General features: G+C 41.5%; 1 pseudogene across 1 annotated transcript; it reads left to right on the forward strand.

Moving 5' to 3' along the window:
- Positions 1–12,662: 12,662 nt before the first annotated feature.
- On the forward strand, positions 12,663–15,797 carry LOC111024919 (pentatricopeptide repeat-containing protein At2g15820, chloroplastic-like; annotated as a pseudogene). The gene is made up of 2 exons (XR_015789867.1): positions 12,663–13,322; positions 13,710–15,797. The product of XR_015789867.1 is annotated as a pentatricopeptide repeat-containing protein At2g15820, chloroplastic-like (transcript).
- Positions 15,798–17,147: the final 1,350 nt, after the last annotated feature.

Consider the following 17,147-nt stretch of genomic DNA (forward strand, 5'->3'; position numbering starts at 1 on the left):
GCGGTTGAGATTAAACTTCGAGTTACTATAAATACCTCCAAGGTTCTGTTTCCACTTTTTACGGTATATGAAATCTTGGAGTCCGACCTGATCAGATCGGAATTCATGCTCTAGTCAATCTCGTTCTTTTGAATTTGTCTTTTATTTTCTCCTTTTACTTTTCGAGTCATGTCGGAGTTCCCTAGTTCTTCCTTTCTTAGTGGCCCATCTAGTGACGTAGCTCGGAATCGTGATTCTTCGCCTAAGATGGCCGATTCCGTAGAGGAGTTCGCCAATAGGTTAGACTCCGAACTTGAGGAGGAGGAGATAGAAAATTTTAGGTTCTCTGATGACGAAGGGGATAATAGTGACACCTCCACCTTGGGCCAGGGCTTAGAATACCCTTCCCAGATGCTTGAGAACTACCTCGGCCCTCTTCGTAGGAGGTATAGTATTCCGGATGACATCGTCCTTAGGCTCCCCAAGGAAGGTGAGAGAGCCGACAATCCTCTAGATGGGTGCGTAACCATTTACTTGAAAATGTTTGAGTACGGGTTCCGTCTTCCAATCCATCCCTTAGTGCAGGAGTTTCTGTTCCGAACTGGACTAGCTCCTGCGCAAGTGGCCTCCAACGGATGGGGAATGGTCTTTGGTCTCGCCGTGTTATTCTGGCTTAGATGTAGAGAAGTAGATGACCCTGACCTCGTTGGAATTGAGCAGCTTGTAGCTTGTTTCGAGGTCAAGCGCATCTCCAAGAAGCCGGGGAGGTACTACTTGTGGGCTTGGAAGGGCGCGGGAGGCATTTTGAAAGGACCGACCTCAATAAAGAAGTGGGTCGGGAAATGGTTCTTTGCCTCCGGAGCGTGGTTAGCCAAGAACGAGTCTGATCTGCCTTTCCACAACGTCCCTTGTAGGTTTGGGAGCTTAGGTAAGGGGTCGAGTCTCTTCTTGTTCTTGGTTTCTTTTCTTCATGGTCTAACTCGTGCTTTTCTGTCAATTTCAGTTGCTATTCGGCCGATTCCCCAACTCTCCGAGCCGACCTTCAACGCCTTGAAGTACTTTAAAGATCGATTCAAAAGTGGCAAGCAGATTGGTACCCTCGTAACGGATAAGCTTCTACTTATCTCGGGACTACTCGACTACAACCCTCTCTTATCTCCACCTGAAGCTTAGAGACTGAACTCCAAACTCGGTGAGTCGCCTTTGCTTGATGTCCTTACCAGACGCTTTTTGCATCCTTGGGTTCTAACTCACGATTGTTTTCCTTTGCAGCGATGGTTTGTGGATTTTCTCAAAACGTGAAGCGCAAGTGCCCGAGTACTAAAAAAGCTACCAAAAGCAATGAGGCGCCCAGCCCCATGGTAGCCGACATTCCTGCCGAGGTCGAGGTGGTTGAAGTTGGCAATGCGGCTGCTTTGTCTCAAGGAGCAGTTGCAGCGGGGACCTTACAGGGTCAGGAGATCCTTGAGGTCTCGCCCCTTAGGGAGATTAGGAAGAGGACTTCTCCCAAAAAATCCAAGAAGAAGAAGAGAATGACCCACCATTCCGGGGACGAAGTGAGGGAGGTGGGTGTTGGTCGGCAGGTTAGTCCTTTCAGGGACCTAGTAGATGATCCTGAGGCTAGGATGGGTGGCACCTCCGACCTCGAGATGAGGTTCAAGATCGAACCATCCAGTGCTGGGGTGAGGGAGAGAGCTATGGAGATTTCAAACTCTTGTTTCGACCGCTGCTGGAGGAGAGCTTCCAAATTCGTCAGCGCTCCGGGCTCAACCATCCAACGCCTGCTGGATCACACTGTCGAGGTACGACTTTGCTTCCTCTCTCTTTCTAAGTCCTTAAGGCCTTACCCCACACGCTAACTCTTTGTCCTTTTCTGCTCACCCCTGTAAGCTCACGCTGCGGCCTATCAAATAGCACTCCTGGTGAAGGTCGAGCTGGAAGGGTGCGACCTTCTCACTGTGAAGGAGCTGAAGGCTTCTTCAACTGCCCTGGAGGCTGCTGCGGCTCTGGAAGGGGAGCTCAAAGAAGCCCGAGCTGAGGCCCAGCTGCTGAAGTCCTCATCCTAGACCGACAAGGCCGAGCTTAGGCGTGTCAAAGTTGAAGCCGCTCGTCACCTAGACAACCTCTGGGGTGCGCATGCCATAGCAAAGTGCCTGGAGAAGGAGAAGTTTGCCTTGATGAAGGAAAACGACGAGCTGGGGCGCCTCCGAGAATACTTGGATGGCAAACTTCAAGACTGCCATTCTGAGGTGGTAGATCTACAGGCTAAACTTGTGTTGGCAGAGTCCAAACTTACCAATGAGGTTCTCTTGGAGGAGGCCTTTCGCCAACATCCTGACTTTGACGGGTTCGCGAAGGATTCCAGCTATACGGGCTTCAAATTCCTGATGAAAGTGGTCAAGGAGGTGGCTCCCGAGCTCGACCTCGAACCCATCAAGCTTCGATATGCTAAGAAGTGGGCTTCGGGTCCCAATGAAACCCCTGGCCCCCAGAACTGTGTCAACCGCTACTTGAAGGAGCTTGATTCTGACACCGACTTCGACGAGGAAGAGGATGAGATCCCTTCTTCCCAAGATGCTGACGAGACTCTTCCTCCAGCTATCGCCGCGAACTCCTTCCAAGAAGCTGGGATGATCGACTTTTATGAGGTTGACATCCTCGGGTCCCAAGGGGAGCTCGGATCGCACCTTGGAAGTAGTTGACCACCCATTCTATCTTTCACAACTTTTATCGTGTTTGTTTTTTTTTACTTCGCTTTCCATGTTTTGTACTTCGTCACGAGGTCTTTAAACCTCGGCCAAATCCTCGAAATTAATGAACTAAACTTTTCGGATTTAATGGATTTCGTTTTCTGAAGAGCTGCTCTTTGACTTTACTTGTTTTATTTTTATCAGTCTCCATCTTCTACCTCAAACCCATAAGTTCTTTTAGAGGTTTTGAATTTTTTCTGAGTTCTAACCCACCTCGGGCCCCCACTTAATTTCACATCGAACTAGCACCCTTAAGAGAATGAAATTAAGTAACATGGAGTCCTTTACTGGGTTAGCCCCTGAAAAGTTTTACAAACCCAATCCGTTTTTGACCATTTTAACATTTCAAGGGTAATATCTTCTCAAATGCTTTGCGTTCCACGGATGCAAGAGCAGCTTTCCTTCAAGATCGGCCAGCATATACGTTCCTGGTCGAACTACGCATTTGACTTCAAACGACCCTTCCCAGTTTGGTTCTAGTGTATCAACATGCTTTTGTACTCTTCGAAGGACTAAATGTCTGACCTGAAAGCTTCGAGGTTGAACTCGTGAGTTATAGTGCCTCGCCATACGGTTTCGGTATTCCGCCTTCCCTTTTTTCATCGAGGAGGTCAAGGTTCAAGAGTAACTCCTCTTCGCTCCTAACTTGTTCGTAGTAGTCGACCCTTTCGGTCGGCATCCCGATCTCTACGGGCACCACGACCTTGGAGCCAAAAGCCATAGCGAATGGGGTTTCGTCAGTCGACTCCCGAGGTGTAGTTCGGTAAGACTAGAGTACCTCAGGTAGCTCCTCCGCCCACCGTCCTTTTCTTGCATCTAACCGTAGCTTGAGGCCCCGCTTGATAATTTTGTTAATCACCTCTACTTGTCCGTTGGCCTTGGGATGAGCTGGGGACGAGCATAGGTGACTAATTCCAAGCTTGCGGCAAAAGTCTTTGAACTTAGCGTTGTCAAACTGGCAAACTACATTTGTCCAGATAAAGGTCGTGACCCTAACCTCCGTGATTATCGATAGTGCTTCGGCCTCGGCCCATTTGGTGAAGTAGTCTACTACAACGACCGCGTACTTGGTATGTCCCTTGCCCAACGGGAAGGGTCCGATAAGGTCAACACCCCATTACGCAAAGGGCCATGGCGTGGAGATCAGAGTCAGCACGTTGGTGGACGAGGTTTGCAAAACGCTGACAGTTGTCACATGCCTTCACGAACTCCTTTGCATCTCGATCCATCGTTGGCCAATAGTAGCCTTGACAAACGACCTTGGCCGACAAAGATCTAGCCCCTGAATGGTTACCACAGACACCCTCATGAACTTCCCTAAGGACATACTTTCCATCTTCCCTGGAAATACACTTTAGGAGGGGTAAGGAAAAACGGCAGTGGTACAGTGTTCCGTCTCAGAGCAAGTACCGAACTGCTTTCCTTGTCATTTTCTTGGTTTCCCTTAGGTTTGCTGGAACCTTTCCTTCTAGGAAGTCCTTTATCAGATCCATCCATGACGGGGGGCGACAGTCGACCTTCATCATGTCTGGCTCAAAAATAGAGGGATTTTCCAAAATCTCCACAGGGACCGATCTCGCCAGATCGGTTTCGTACACTGATGCTAGCTTGGCCAAGGCATCTACATTGAAGTTTTGTGATCTCGAAATTTGGCCAACTTCATAGGAGTGGAAGTCGGCGAGGTGCGACCTGACCTTTCGCAGATATTTCTCCATCCGAAAATTCTTTGTCTGATACTCTTCCTTGATATGATTCCCTATCAGTTGTGAATCATTGAAAATAAGAAGATGGGTGGCCCCCAACCCTTTTGCCATGCACAGTTCGGCCAACAAGGCTTCGTACTCAACCTTATTGTTTGAAGTGTGAAAGTTGAAGCGTAGGGCGTACTCAAAGCGCATGCCATCCAGGGCAAGGAGAAGCATGTCTGCTCCACATCCCTTTTTCATTCAAAGACCCATCCACGTACACCGTCTAAGGCTGACCGGGCGCGGAGGTTTGAGCTGGTAAAGGAGTGAGCTCGACTATAAAGTCTGCAACAGCTTGCCCTTTAACAGCTATTCGGGGCTCGAACTGGATTTCATACTCGCTTAACTCTACGGCCCACTTCATCAAGCGTCTCGACGTTTTTGGCTTATGGAAAACCTACTTCAAGGGAACGTTGGTGAGCACGGTCACAGTATGAACTTGGAAGTACGGTCTTAGCCTTCGTGCCGAGGTGACCAAGGCGATAGGGAGCTTCTCCATCTAGGGATACCTTGTCTCGACCTCGGTCATGGCTTTGCTCGTGTAATAGATAGGGCTCTGCCGCGTGCCATCTTGCTTAACCAGGACCGAGCTGATCGTGTTCTCTAAAACAGCCAAGTACAAGTGTAATTTGTCTCTTGGCATTGGCTTTGCGAGTAATGGTGCTGTGGAGAAGTAATCCTTGAGTTTTCCAAAAGCGGCCTCACACTCGTCTGTCTACTCTAATGGCCTATTCGTCCTTAGCACCTTGAAGAAGGGAATGCACTTGTCGGTAGACCTGGAGACGAACCGATTGAGAGCGGCGATTCTCCCATTAAGGCATTGTAGCTGCTTAAGGGTTCTTGGCGCACATCTCGAGAATGGCCTTTATCTTTTCTGGGTTGGCCTCAATTTCACGGTTATTCACCATGAATCCAAGGAACTTGCCAGATGAAACTCCAAATGCACACTTGGCAGGGTTTAACTTCATTTTATACTTTCTGAGTACCCCGAAGGTCTTGGTCAGGTCGACCAGATGCGATCTGGACTGCTTGCTCTTAACCAGCATATCATCCACATAGACTTCCATGTTGCGCTCGATCTAGGTGGCGAACATCTTGTTTACCATCCTCTGATATGTCGCCCATGCGTTCTTTAGATCGAAGGGCATGACCTTGTAACAATACAAACCCTGATTGGTTATGAAAGCAGTGTGGGCTTGATCTGGCTCATGCATCTTTATTTGATTGTACCCTGAGTAGGCGTCCATAAACGTGAGCAGCTCGTGCCCAGCCGTTGTGCCCACAAGCTGGTCGATCCTCGGAAGTGGAAAATAATCTTTCGGACATGCCTTGTTAAGATTGGTGAAATCTACGCACATTCTCCATTTTTCGTTAGATTTTTTAACTAAGACTACGTTAGAGAGCCACTCAGGATACAAAATTTCTTTTATGTATCCCGCTTTCAAAAGTTTGTCTACTTCCTCAACAATTACATCACTCCTCTCCCTATTTACAGGTCTTCTTTTTTGCTTAACAGGTCGGAATGATGGGTCAATGTTGAGGCGGTGAACCATTATTTTTGGATCGATGTCTAGCATGTCTTCGTGAGACCATATGAACGCATCCGAGTTCGCCCTGAGGAAGGAGATGAGATTTTCCTTGTCCAAGGCCCCTAACTTTGTGCCTATGCTCACCTGTTTATCAGGGCTGAGCAGGGGGACAAGCTCTAACTCTTCAGTGGGCGCAGACCGCTGACCCCTTTAGAGCTGAGGTATAACACTCACGTGATGCTTTCTGTTCACCTTAGACTATGCCAACTCCATTGATTGTAGAGTACTTCATGGCCTGGTGCAGAGTCGATGGGATGGCACGCAGTGAACGGATGATGGGTCGTCCAAATATGGCGTTGTAGGCCGACCTACCATCTACCACTACAAACTCGACCATTTGAGTGACTTAGGTGTCACCTTGGTTGAGAGTGATGGGAAGATCTGTGCAACCCTCGGGGGTGAAAGACTCACCCGCAAATCCCACCAAAGGGGTTGGGCTCTTCTTAAGCTGCACCCTGGTCCACCTTAGTGTCAGGTACGTGGTGAGAGACAAGATGTTGGCGAAGGCGCCTCCATCCACCATAACCCTCCTGACCTGGACATGATCTATCATTGGTGAGATCACCAAAGCATCATTGTCGGGCAAGTGTACCCCTTCCAGATCGGAGTCAGAAAAAGAGATAGGGCAGGTTGGTTTCTACTCACGAATGTTGCAGACTTCTCGACGTGCTTCCCTAGCTAACTCCTTTCTTTTATTTCCAGACTGGCCCCTACTAGGGCCGCCAAAAATGGTGTTGATGACCGCGGGTCGGTCATCCCTCCGAGGTGGCGTCCTTGAACGCTTCCTCTCTTCTTTCTTACCTGCCGAGCCGGAGCCCGCCTTGCCAACATACTTCTTAAAGTAACATCTTGAATCAGATCTTCAATCTGGCGCTTCAACTCCCAACAATTCGAGGTATCATGACTGTGAACGTGATGAAAACGACAGTACATGTCTTTATTGCGCTTCTCTAGGTCTCCTCTAAGCTTATCAAGCCACTTAAGAAGTTTATCCAAACCGTCCTCCTCGATATTGGTTAAAATCTCGGAGATCGGAATGGTGGTTGGGATGTATCTTTCATAAGGCCCCCTCTGGTTGGAGTCCGAGTCGGATCTCCTATAATTAGATCGTCCCTGGGAAGATGACCCTTTGTCCTTGGACTTTGAGTCAGACTTCCCCTTTTCTTGGCCTCCCGGCTTCTTCTGGTCGGACCTCTTGTCTGACCGGCCTTGCTTAGTCCTGAGCAGCTCCTGCCCATCTATAACCTTCTTGGCCTTCTGTAGGACCTCAACAAAGGTAGACGGTGCTTCCTCACCCAGTTTGACTGTCAGAATCTCATCGGCCAGGCCAGTGAGGAAGTAGCACATGGCCGAATCGTCCGAACAATGCGCGACCTTAAGCTGCTTCTCTTGGAAGCGGGTTACATATTCTCTTAAAGTCTGGCCTTCTTTTTGTCAGATAGTGGCGAGATGGGTGGCAGTTTTGCTGTCATAATGCCGAGAGGAGAATTGGCTAATAAATTCTTTCCTCAGCTGGTTGTAGGTCGAGATTGACCTTACCGGCAGTTTTCTGTACCAAAGCTGAGCGCTCCCTGTGAGAGCAATCTGAAAAACTCGGCACTTAATGGCGTCTGGTGCCCCTTGGAAGTCCATGAGGCCTTCGAAGACCTCTACGTAGTCCTTTGGGTCCTTAGACCCATCATAAGGCTTTATGGCGGGTGTTTTAAACTTTGGAGGAATAGGTGCCTCCAAAACATCCGAGGTGAACGGTGATTCACCTATCTCGCCATCCTCGAACGAGCTCTCCTTCCTTTCGCACTTAACCTTAAGTGCCTCGACCTGTTCGTCGATCTGGTGCTTCATCAGGTCGAACTCTTCCCTGGTAATCACGGCCTCTGGTGTCAAAGGTTTGTACTTCGATTGAGCCTTGAGGTCGGAATTAGAATATTCCCAGGAGCAGGACGGAGAGACCCCTGGACACCGCGAGGCTCTCTTCTTTTTGTCAACGAGGTGCTTCTTGAGATCATTATCTCACAGGTTATAGTCGACCCCCTCGTTATTGGCAATGAGCTCGCGATCATCAGGGTGGAGCGGTGGATCTTGGTCCTTCCCATTTTCAAGTATGTCGTCCCCACCTGGACTTTGGAGGGAGATCCTGTTCGTTGGCCCGTGTCATCTCGGCATACATCCCCTCCATAGTGCGCACTCGATTGCACATGTCATCAAACTCCCGTTGGAGGGTAGCCAGGGGTTCAGGGTCCTCGACTAGGGCAGCCCTTCGGGAGGTCTTTTTTGAGGTCCCACCTTGATCTCAGTTGGCTTTTGATGGTCTTGGGTAAACGGGAGATAGTTCCTGATTCGCATGGCGAGTAGATCTTCCTCTCGCCTTGGTCGGACTTGATCCTCGACTACTTTGGTGTCGAGGTCACTTTGAGTGCCATTATTAGCGTTCAAACCTCTCCGTTCTGTCGTATTGGCAGAGTTCGCTGGCTGCACCATTCTCGGATCACTTTTTTGGTTATTGGGATGACCTAAAATGTCTTTCCCACAGACGGCGCCAAATGTTTATGCAGGGATTTGCACAACGGTTCTTTGCCTCGAACCCGGTCCTAGCTCCGACCTGAAAGATTGGGAAGACCTGCACAAGAGGGCAAAATCTCCGACGCTCAAGTCAGTAAGTAGCTCGGACTCAATATTAAGTTCGAGGAGAAAATCCATACCTGATGGTGAAATAGGGCCCTTTATTTATAGGTTTAGATCCCGACAGGGGTCACGACAGGCAGTTACCTTAGTCAGTTTTGAGGTCGGATATGTCGGGTTCAAGTAGATTGAACTCGAATACTTTCGAGGTGGTAATACAATTAGGAGCAATGAACTTCCCTCCTCGGAAGGTTCCGAGGAGGAGCTTTGCAAAACAACTCTCCTAAACAATCTCTTCTGACTACCAATCTCTGTCCTCCACGTGGCAATTAGATATTTTATCCTCGAACAAAATGGGTAGTTAGGTACTTATCCCAAGTTTATATCTTAAACCAAAGGAATTAGTACGTTGATAGTTCATTTAGAGATTATAATTTCATTCTACAAAATTTACACTTTTATCTTAAGATAAATTCTTTTGAGAGGGAAGACATTAACAATTTACCAATATATCATTTTTTTATATACATGTAAATATTATTAAATTATGAAAATTCAAAAGTGTTGATTTGTGAGGTTAGACTTTTAAATCCCTAATTTTATGCAACTTCTGCCAAAACAATCCTAATCGGTAATTGACATATATCTAAAATCAATAGGTTATGAGTTCGATCCCCTACATCCACGTGTTGTACTAAAAGGTTATGCAACTTGTAACTTAAAAAAATAATAATAATAAACTATCCAAATTTACCTTCATTTCTCATCATTGTCTCTTCATCTTCTTAATTCGAAAAGAAACCTCTCATTTCTCACCATTTTTTCCGACAAGACGACACTCCGTCTTCCGTTTATGGATCTACCGTCATCGATAACCCGTCTCCTTCGTCTCGTTTCATATTTGCTCATCTTCGTCAACCCGTTTTTAAGATTTCCGACTTTAAAGTGCTAGCATAGGTTCTGTAGTTGATTTCATATTTTACGTGTTTATGATTTTGTGGATTTGCACTGTGAATACTCCATCAAAGCCATTGAGAACATCCAAAGGGTGTATTTTTCAATATCTTCCTGTATATACTTTATACTACACTCGATCATTGGTTTTTTTAAATTGGTTTTCTATTATTGTTGTGGGTTTGCAAATTTTGCTCATTGATTTCATATGCTCGTCACTAATATGACTAGTATTTTTGTGGATTTTTTTTGTTCATAGAAGTTTTACAAATTCTTTCAATGTGGTTTTTAATATAGGGGATTATCCTATTCTATTAGTTTTTTTTAGTGGGATATAGGCGTATATACTTTATTGTTCGTATATAATCTTATCCAAGCTTGATTTTGGTGAACCAATTCTTCAAACTGCAATAAACATCTATAATTTATAGCCGTATATAGTTTATATCTCCAAATAAGTGTATGTTATGATTGTTGCTCTTATAATCCCCACTCAAAGTGTTGAATTGATTATATGTTTTTTTACTATGGTTATATGTTTTTTTACTATGGTTCTCTATTTGATGCATGCTATAAACTCTTGCTGTAGGAACGTATGCCTCATTAGCCATGTTTGTCGTATTATTGAAAGTTTCCTTAGCATCCTTGTAATAGTTATTTTGTAAGTAATTAAATACATGCTTCCTGATCATAATCAATCAAGCATGTGCTAGGATGTTTAAATTGATTGTCTAGGTTTTTTTAGTTTTGTTTGTTAATTGTGGTTTGATCATTTATTTATAGCCAGATCTAGTTTATATATCCAAATAAGTGTATGTTATAATGGTTGCTGTTATAATCCCCACTACAAATGTTGAATTGATAGCCAAAGTGAGCATAGCTCAGCGGTAATTGGCATATACCTCCAACCATGTAGTTGTGAGTTCGAATCCCTCCCCCTCCAATATATTGTACTAAAAAAAAAGTGTTGAATTGATTATATGTTCTTTTACTATGGTTCTATGTTATTTTACTATGATTTTCTATCTGACACTTTATATTCCACGTTATTGTCTCTGTCGTTCCAAAATCTACTATAAAGAATATACGTACTATCTACATGACATTTATAAAATTAATTTATTTATATAATAGTTATTAAAATACAAATCATTGGCATTTATAACAAATTATTGTATATAAGTTCTAATAATACATAGTATGAAAGTTATAACCTAGTATAAATAGATACATATATTATATTCATTATATCGATGATAATATTTGATTTCAAAAGTATGCATGGTGTATATGTTATATCATGTAATAAGTATTTGCATACAACATTAAAATAAAATGAAATTAATGAAAAAAATTGATAGGCATACTAAGAAACACATATATATTTCTGAGTATGTCTATCAATTCTAAAATTAAAATATTATATAGATAAACTAAAATGAAAATATTAAATATATTCATACGAATAATTATTGTCGATATTCTATAATAGCATGTGATATGCAATTTATATCATAGTTTAAAGACGTATATACAATATGTTAATTATATCACTAATAATAGTTGATTTCAAAAGTACACATAGCATATATGTTATAACCTATATACAACATTAACATAAAATAAAATAACCTAGAAGACATAAACAAAATTGAATACATAATAAGAAATATATATAGATAAACTAAAATTTAAAATCAATAACATTAAATCATATCCGTGTTTTGAATGTTAAAATGAAATTGATGTAATAGGAACTTGAGAAGCCGAATTTGTGGTGAAACAAAACTTTTAATGCCAAAAACTTTAGTTGCTAGACGTAATTTTGCAGACGAAATAATAAATACTCATTGAAATAGAAATGGATAAAGCATGGGAACTCAACTAACCAGCGAGAAATGAAAATGTAGGTAAAAAAAAAAAATTGCAGGACATAAACGAAAAGGATGATGCCAACAATTTCATTGTCATCTTACCTCATCGTGACGTCAAATTCCATCTCCTAATACAGTGAATCTGAGTGAGATTGAGAAAAATTTTGAATTTAAAATATAGTTAAATCTAGAAAAAAAGGAATAATATTATGAGTAAATATTTTTGTAATAAATTTTATTTTTAGTAGAATATACAAATAAATAAATTAAGAGATTATAGAAATAATTGATTTGGGTATGATATGGAAAATCAAAATTTTGTGAAAATGAGTTTATAGACGGTCAAAGACATTATCTATAGACCCAACGGCGGTGGGAGAAAGTATGGTAAAAGGTAATTTAAAGTATGGTAAAAGGTAATTTAAGTAAATGGCTAGAATTCGACACCCATTTTAAAAAATGGCTAATGGTATCACGCATAAAGAACTAAGAGATTTAAAATTTTAATGATTTTACAACTTTACCCTTAAACTTAATTTTGTCTCCTCTCATCTGAAACCACCTAACACATATTTGTTTCTTATATTTAAGGGATTTAATTGAATTGATTTTATATGTTTACCTTTTAAATTTTAGTCTTAAATGATCTCCCAACCTTTTCCCTCCACAACAACCAAGTGAACGACTAACTATGGATTAAGTATCATCTTTCTTAGCTCTTCCATCGATAATAGCGAATTCTATACTAGTTGCATTTCTATATGATGATAGTTGAGACCAAAACAAATCACTCCGACCAAAAATCTCTTGTTTTAGTATCTGTAGTTTCCTACGTATTATTTCAACAAGTGGTCATTTTACCTCATCGTGCCGGTAAATTTCATCTTCTAATACAACGAATCTTTTATTAGAATCTTAGTGAGATTGAGAAAAATTTAAAATGTAAAATGTAGTTAAATCTAGAAAAAAATTGGAGTAAATCTTTTTATTATAAATTTTATTTTTTTAGTAGAATACATAAATAAATTAATTAATTAAGAGATTATAGAAATAACTGATTTGGGTCACGCAAATTTTTGTGAAAATAACCATCAAAGACATTATCTACTGACCCAACAACTCTTGGAGAAAGTGCGGCAAATGACCACTTGCTGGATCGAGGCCGAGGACTGCTTCCCGAGCCGGCCAGGCCCGTGGGCTCCCCTAATTACAAACCCTATCCGCTCCTCCCTCTCTTTTCGCGCCGCTCCCCCTCCCTCTTCGGCGTTGCCCTGCCCTCCCTTGCTCCCCTCAGTTTGTAACCCTATTTCTGTCATCTCCATGTCCATTTGCACCTCTGCCTTTGCCACTCTCACTCTTTTCCATTCTCTCACTCATTCCCTCTCTCAACGCCATCGCCACTTTCGAACATTTTCCGCAAAACGACGACCGAAACTTCCGCGAATTCCTGCCTTCGCTTCATGTTTCTTCGTCGAACAGTTGTTATACGACCAGGATTCCCCGTCCGACTCTGAGGAGCACTCGTGTTCTCCATACAGTAACAGGGCTGAGGGTTTTCATTTTGAAAATAGTTATGCGTCGGCAGATTTGAAACACTTGGGAAATCCTGCGCTTGAAGTCAAAGAGCTGGACGAGTTGCCGGAGCAGTGGCGAAGATCCAAATTGGCTTGGCTTTGTAAGGAATTGCCAGCGCATAAGCCGGGAACCTTAGTTCGGCTGCTTAATGCTCAGCGGAAATGGATGAGGCAGGATGATGCGGCCTATCTCATCGTGCATTGTTTGCGTATTCGTGAGAACGAGACTGCGTTTAGGGTTTGTGATGATTTTTTCTCTTTCTTTTGATTCTATTATGTCATACATTAACACCCGCGAAATACTCGTACGAGAATAGGAATAGCTACTTGCAATGCAATTATGGATTTTTTGAATAATAGGAATTTCATTGGAAGTGTGCAATTGCGGCAACATTGTTGTGCTTTATCATTCTATTTGGATTATAATACTGGAGAGACATTTTTTTGGAATACAATAGTACGACCCTGAACATGAATGTAACATGAACAATATTTGGAATATAATGAAATTGTTGGACTAAAAATGTAAAATTTGATAGTTCTCTTTAATTTGCTATTCTTTATAATCTATGTTTGTGATAGAATTTTCTTTCAGTTTCTTGTTTTTCTTCATTTTTATAATTAGGTGTACAAGTGGACGATGCAACAACATTGGTACCGATTTAATTATGCTCTAGCTACTAAGCTTGCTGATTACATGGGCAAGGAGCGAAAGTTCTCAAAGTGTCGGGAGGTATTTGATGATATAATTAATCAGGGATGTGTACCAAGTGAATCTACCTACCCATATTTTGATTGTTGCTTACCTGAGTGCGCCTGCCCGAGGATGCATAGAGGAAGCAATCACCATTTACAATCGTATGATTCAGCTAGGTGGTTACAAACCACGTCTTAGCTTGCACAATTCTCTCTTTAGAGCTCTTGTGAGCAAACCAGGGGATTTTTCAAAACATTATCTTAAACAGGCTGAGTTTATATATCACAATTTGGTAACAACTGGACTCGAGTTGCATAAAGATATATATGGTGGTCTAATTTGGCTGCACAGTTATCAGGATACAATAGACAAAGAAAGGATTGTGTCACTAAGGAAAGAAATGCTACCAGCAGGAATCGAGGAAGAAAGAGAGGTCCTTTTGTCCATCTTGAGAGCAAGCTCAAAAATGGGAGATGATATAGAAGCAGAAAGAACGTGGCTTAAACTTGAGAATTTTGATGGTGGCATGTCATCTTAGGCTTTTGTTTACAAAATGGAAGTCTATGCAAAGGTGGGCTGCCCGATGAAAGCTTTGGAGATATTTAGGGAGATGGAGCAGTTGAATTCGGCAAGTGCTACAGCATATCAGAGAATTATTGGGATTTTATGTAAATTTCAAGAGATAGAACTTGCAGAATCCATCATGGAGGACTTCATAAAGAGTAATTTAAAACCCCTGGTGCCAGCTTATGTTGATCTGATGAGTATGTTTTTCAATTTAGGCTTACATGATAAGTTACAGTTAACCTTCTCCCAGTGCCTCGAGCAGTGTAAACCCAATCGTACTATTTACAACATATATTTGGACTCTTTGGTAAAAGTTGGTGATCTCAACAGGGTTGAAGAAATATTTAGTCAGATGAAAACAAATGGTGAAATTGGTGTAAATGCTTGTTCATGCCACATCATTTTAAGTGGGTATCTTTTATCTGGGGATTATTTGAAGGCTGAAAAAATATATGATTTGATGTGTCAGAAAAAGTATGACATTGAGCCTCCATTAATGGAGAAACTTGAATATGTCCTAAGCTTGAGTAGGAATGAGGTCAAGAAGCCAGTAAGCTTGAACTTGAGTAAAGAACAAAGGGAGGTTTTAGTATGATTGCTGTTAGGTGGCCTGGAAATAGAATCTGATGAAGGGAGGAAGAATCATAGAATCCAATTTGAATTCCACCAAAAATGTAGCACTCAATCTCTTTTGAGTAGACACATATATGAGCAATATCACGAGTGGTTGCATCCTGCTTCAAAGTTGAGCGATAGTGATAAAGATATACCATATAAATTCTGCACTATTTCTCATTCATATTTTGGTTTCTATGCAGATCAGTTTTGGCCACGAGGCCATCCTGCAATCCCTAATCTAATTCACAGGTGGCTTTCACCTCGTGTTCTTGCATACTGGTATATGTATGGTGGCTCCAGACTATCATCGGGGGATATTTTATTAAAGCTGAAGGGAAGTCATGAGGGTGTTGAGAAGGTTGTTAAATCTTTGAAAGCAAAGTCCATGAATTGCAAGGTGAAAAGGAAGGGTAGAGTGTATTGGATAGGTTTACTAGGAAGCAATGCCATATGGTTCTGGAAACTAACCGAACCTTTCATTCTGGATGACTTGAAAGATAGTCTACAGGCAGACAACGTTGACTTGGAGAAGGCTTCAACTGAGACTGAATACATCAAGTTTGATAGCCAATCTGATTCTGATGAGGAGGTTTTTGATTGACATGAGAATCTTAGTTTTGTTATTCCCATTAAACGGTTGGATTCTTTAATTTGTTGAATGACGAAATCCTTCAATGTTGCACAGTCTTGGAGGCTTTGTAAATCAAATAGTATCTTCCTTGACTAATTCAGGAGATGTAAATACCTAAATGGATATGTAATGAGCTATCCGTATGTATTGTTGTAGCATTCTTGTTTATTTTAATATATGTTGTATGTATTGTTGTAGCATTCTTGTTTATTTTAATATATGTTATATGTTGGATTGAAAGTCATTAAGAATTGTTATTTCGTAGTTATATATATGAAAAAAGGAAAAGTCGTTACTTCATAGTGTTTTTAACTCTAAGGGTGTTAGGTAAATATCATTTAGAATGCTATTCAGTTTTTTTTTTTAACAACTACTGTGTTACTTCAGCTGCTCCAAAATTAAAGCTCATCTTCGTGAACCTTGTATGGAAAGCAAAGTATCAAAGATAACAGACTTCAAAAGAGACACCCCAATAGGGCTCTCTCTCCCTTGAGTTGCTGTCTTTGTTCTCACGATGGAGAAGCTCAAAATCATCTCTTCCGCAACCATCCCTTTGTGGCCAGAGGGTGGCTCGTCTTTATGATTGACATTTTTGGTATCTCTCTTTACTTCTCAAAAATTAAAAGTACTGATTATTAGTCAAAATTTTAGCTTTGCAATAAGAGATTTACTGCTACTTGTTTGGTTAGAGAGAAACCAAAAGATTTTTTTATTTTTTATTTTTTTTGATGGACAGTCTTCGATAAATATTTTTTTGTAATGATGTACAGTTTGCCTCTAGTTGGAGTATTCTTACCCAAAAATCTTCTTTCATGACCGTAATGTATTTTTAATTAATGAAGGGTTTCTTCTAATAACGTTTTTGAGTGGGATTTCCTCTATCGAGCCCTAGGTTTTTGCCTTTTTTTGTTATCATATTATCTCTGATTTTTTAAAAAACTATTTTGTAATTTTATGGGAGAAACTATTTATGTACATATTTGTTATTATCTTTTTCAGGGTGCGAACTTTTCTTTATTGAAGATTTGTTATATCGAGGTTTGAAACATCAGCAAGCTCAAAAGATTTCGTTTCTTCCTTGCTACATCACAAGGCTGAAGTTTTAAGCTCAAACGACTATTGCACAAAGGCTGAAGCACTTTCTTATAGCAGACTCTTGGTAACTGAAGTTAATATTTTATAATTGCCTCCAATCCTGCATGCTGTTAAGGTAAGGTATCTACAACAGGTTTTTGTTTATTCTTTGGTGTGGTAATCTTTTTACATGGAGCCTAAACAGGCAATGGATTATTAGCAGATCAAGTGCCTCTCTTGCTCAAACATCTGTTGAGTTGATCTTACTAAATTGATAGACATTTATATGATTACCTGGCTGATGATAATGTTGCAATTGCAAAAGGGAATGGTGCAACACTTGAAATTGAAGTATATTTAACGAGAGAATGAAATGAACAAGATATTGGTCTAATCCAACATCTTTTAATCACTAATGTCGTTGTATTTCCAAAAAAAAAACATCACTTGAATTGAATATTTACAACTAAATAATA

This window comes from Momordica charantia, assembly GCF_013281855.1.
Source record: "Momordica charantia cultivar OHB3-1 chromosome 3 unlocalized genomic scaffold, Mcharantia_2.0 BLBB01000003.1, whole genome shotgun sequence".
Classification (NCBI taxonomy): Eukaryota; Viridiplantae; Streptophyta; class Magnoliopsida; order Cucurbitales; family Cucurbitaceae; genus Momordica; species Momordica charantia.